This window comes from Diceros bicornis, chromosome 22 (genome assembly GCF_020826845.1).
Source record: "Diceros bicornis minor isolate mBicDic1 chromosome 22, mDicBic1.mat.cur, whole genome shotgun sequence".
Lineage (NCBI taxonomy): Eukaryota > Metazoa > Chordata > Mammalia > Perissodactyla > Rhinocerotidae > Diceros > Diceros bicornis.
In genome coordinates this window covers 18,323,881-18,328,075 of record NC_080761.1, presented here as the reverse complement: position 1 = coordinate 18,328,075, position 4,195 = coordinate 18,323,881, and positions in this window count along the sequence as shown.

Here is a 4,195-nt window from a genome sequence, read left to right as displayed (position 1 = left end):
ATGATAGTTTACAAGGCTATTTCCCTTTTTTGTTGCTTCTCTAAATATTGGAAGCTCAACCAATGCCATAAAAATAAAATGAGTTAATCTTCCTTCAAAAGTAGGGGCCGGTCCCATGGCTTGGCGGTTAAGTGCGCGCGCTCTGCTGCTGGCGGCCCGGGTTCGGATCCCCGGCGCGCACCGACGCGCTGCTTCTCCGGCCATGTTGGGGCCGCGTCCCACATACAGCAAATGGAAGGATGTGCAGCTATGACATACAACTATCTACTGGGGCTTTGGGGGAAAAAATAAATAAATAAAATTATTAAAAAAAAAAAAAAGTAGTAAAAGAAGGAGGGCAGCAACCAGAATATATCCTTTACAGTAAGCAGACAATTCTAAAGATAATACTCTTGATTTTCATTTATGACTTTGTTTTCTAGTCTTCAGCACTCTAATATGGACATTTGTAATTTATTGATCCTGGACCAGAGTGCTCAGTCCTTGTCTTAAAGAGACCTATGATCTCTTATCACACCCACATGTTTGAAGCAAGATGTATGATGCTGTAATGACTTAGTTCCGTAGTCCTTCTTCAGAGCTCCTGGGAGCTAAAGAATTTGAATGCCAAGAAAATGAACAAGGTGTGAATTATTTTTATAATTAAATTACATATTCATATGTAAATTTGTACATTACAACAAAAACAAAAGCTTGGAAGAATTTCTAAACAACACATAACACATACCAAATCTATTTTAAAAGTCTTCAAACTAATCAAGTTCATTCATAGTTCTTAGTCTTTCTGCTGAATCTCTTTCTTAGTGAGTGGCTATGACTATGTTTTTCCTTCTGCTTAGAATTCCTTTCCTTGTCTTTTCACCTGCAAAACTCTAAATCAATTTTCAAGACTTAAGATCAGCATGGCTTCTTGAGCATGGTGTATAAACTTCATTAAAACACACACCTTATTGTGTTATAATATTGGTTTTCCTGTTTGTCTCCCTATTAGATTGTGGGACTATCTTGCTCATCTTTGTGTTCCCAGCACCTAGTGCAGTGCCTGGCAAGCAGTTGATACTCAGTACTGCTAGACAATAGAATTAAGAATGCCACCTCCTATTCCTTCTTGTCACTGGGTCTACTAACCTCCAGTTCACTTTCTGACATTGATAACTTTGGCTTATTGCATCTCTTCCTCACTTCACTTCCTGATCTCTTCCTATCATCCTGAGAGACTTCCACGTGTTCGATACATTCCACATCCTTGACATGAACTCAAATGGAATTTTCATCCTGATTCTGCTTCTGAATTCCCTCCCATGACTCAAGAATGTTTCTTCATTTCACCAAAATCTTTCCCTTCCAAAATATACTGTTCTATGATTTCAATTTCGTATCCTTCCAATTTTATTCTTTCATTCCCACTAAACCAGATTTTAAATATGTTAGGACTTCCAGTCCCTTTCTCTGACTTTTTTGGCCCACCTTTGAATATGATTCCTTCTTTACCATGTACAAGTTTTATAATTGGTCTCTTGAATTCATTCCTCACCTACAACCTCACCTCCTTTCACCTTCCACTAATCCTATCCCAGAAATCTTCAGCAAAACTCTGCAATGTAATTACATCCCTCTTACATTGGGGCCATTGAATGTTGTTGGAGAAAATAACATAGCCTTGCAAATTATTGCCAAAATGATTGATTGGTATCCAATGTACCTTCAGTGCTACTCAAAATTTCTTCTTATTCTTAGGAAGCAATTGACTTTTGAAATCTTACTGTTATTTTCAAGTTAATTTCTTGGTTTAGACGCCTCTTAGGCATAATGCCAGAACCTCTTGGCCTTACCTTTCTCATGGGCCTTCCGCTATTAGTTTTGTCACAGATGCCACCGCAAAGATCTGCTCTATTTTTACTCTTTCCAAGTAGTGTTTCACCCACCATCTTCACATGGGCACAGTAACTCATCTCCCACCCTGGGGCTTCCCTGGAAACCTGCCAGGAATTCAAGTATTAAACTACTGGTGCAGAGGAGTTGACACTCTCTGGGGCAAAACTTTGACCAGTGGAGATAGGCGCTACTGGAAAAATTCTTCTCTCTTTATTCTCATCCCCTCCCTGGACTGTCCTACAATATTTCACATGGCCTTCTGCAGATGGAGCTCTGGTGTTGCATAATCAGTTGCCCTCGATAGCAAGCAGGAGTCGTCTCAGTAATGTCCCTTCTCAGACTTGTTCTTCCTCTGTCTCTGTCTCATTTCCCTTTTCCCTCCCTCTTACTTCCTTGGAATTGTGCCACACACTGCTACCATAAAGTGTTAGAAAATAAGCTTTTGCCCTAGGTTCTGTTTTCTGGGTAATCTGGCTAGAATACTTCCTATGGCCCATTACTTTCACTCTCAAAAGAAAACTTGATTTCTGTTTTATAGAGAGAATAGAGGCCACCAGATGTGAAAATTTTCAACTTTCTTGCTCCACAGATATAAATTTACTTATCTGTCCCCGTGGTTGTTTCCAGTCTCAGAGAAAAGGTATCGTTTCTCTAATCTAAGTCTAATTTCTTTTATTATGCTTTGCAACCTATCCCCTCCCTTCCTCCAAGAGTGGGATGTGACCCATTCATTATAATTTCCTCCTTTCTCTAATTTTACCATCTCCTTTTTTATGGATCCTTCCCTATGGGTTACAAATGTGCACGTTATCTCCTACATTTTAAAAATTCCTTCTCTAAAACTGCATTCCTCTTCTACTTTCACATTTTCTTTATAGTCAGGTTTCTTAAATGAGTCATTAACAGTCTTTCCCCCTTTTATCCTCCTTGCACATACCCTTAACTTTATGTAATGTGGTTTCTGCCCTCACCACTTACATGAAAGTGTCCAAGCAAAGGCCATCATACATTTCATTGTTACCAACTCTAATGGACAGTTTCCAATATTGATTTCCCTGAGGTTCTTGATACTTTGGGACACTCTCTTATTTCGTAAACTCTTTCCTCTTTTAATTCCAGGATTCTACTCTCTCCTAAATCCCAAACCTGATTTGTGACTGTTCTTTCTCAGATTCCTTTGCTGGCATCTTTTCCTCTGACCATCTTTAAAGCAGATTCGTGAAAGATTCCATCGTCCTCTCCTCCACCCACCCTATTGTCACGCTACACACTTTTCCTATCAGATCGAATTCACTGCCATGATTCTAACTAACACCAATATTTTGATGATTCTCAAATCTCTCTAACCTAAATGTATGTCTTAAGTACCAGGCCCACATGTTCAACAGCATAATGTGTCTTCATCTGTCAAGTCAACTCAACATGACAAAGTTCTCATGCCCCTGTTGTTTGCCTTCTACCCACAATGCTCTTCTCTGCAAGATCCACATGTGGAACTCCTTTTCACCCTTCAAAACCCACTTTAATGTCATCTTCTTCAAACCTTGCCCAGTTCCTTCAGGTAAACTTGATCACTCTGTCTTTTGGGTTCCACTCTGGTGAATTTTTTCCAACAAATATTCATTGATAATTTACTTTATGTCAAGCCCCAGAAAAAGAGAAATGAAAGCAGCTCACACACCAGCAGAGAAGTCACTGCAGAGGTACAAGTTCCTCTAGTAAAGGAGACATGCAAGAGAAATTGGTAAGGCCATGGTTTTCAAAGTGTGGTTTGTGGACCCCTGAGGGTCCCTGAGACTATCTCAGGGAGTTCACAAGAGCAAAACTACTTTCATAATAATATTAAGACATAATTTGTTTTTCCACCATATTGGTATTTGCACTGATGATGCAAAAGCAATGGTGGATAACTTCTTGGTGCCTTATAATGAGTCTAGACAGTAGCACTAAACTAGTAGTTGTTGGATTCTTCACTCGCCCTCACCCACGGTAAAAGAACATGCCAGTTTCACTTGAGAATGTCCTTTTTTTGAAGCAGTAAAAATTATTAATTTTAAATCTCGACCCTTGAGTATAAGTCTTTTTAATAGTCTGTGTGAGAAAATGAGAAGTATACATAAAGTACTTCTGCTGCATACTGAAATACAATGATTATCTTGAGGAAACGCACTTGTATAATCATTTGAGTTATAAGCTGGACTAGCTGCTTTTTGTGAAATGCCATTTTTGTTTGAAAGAATGACTGATGAGCAAACTATGGTTATTTAGACTTGAGTATTTGGCAAATATTTCTTAAATGAGCGAGTGAGCCTGTCACTTA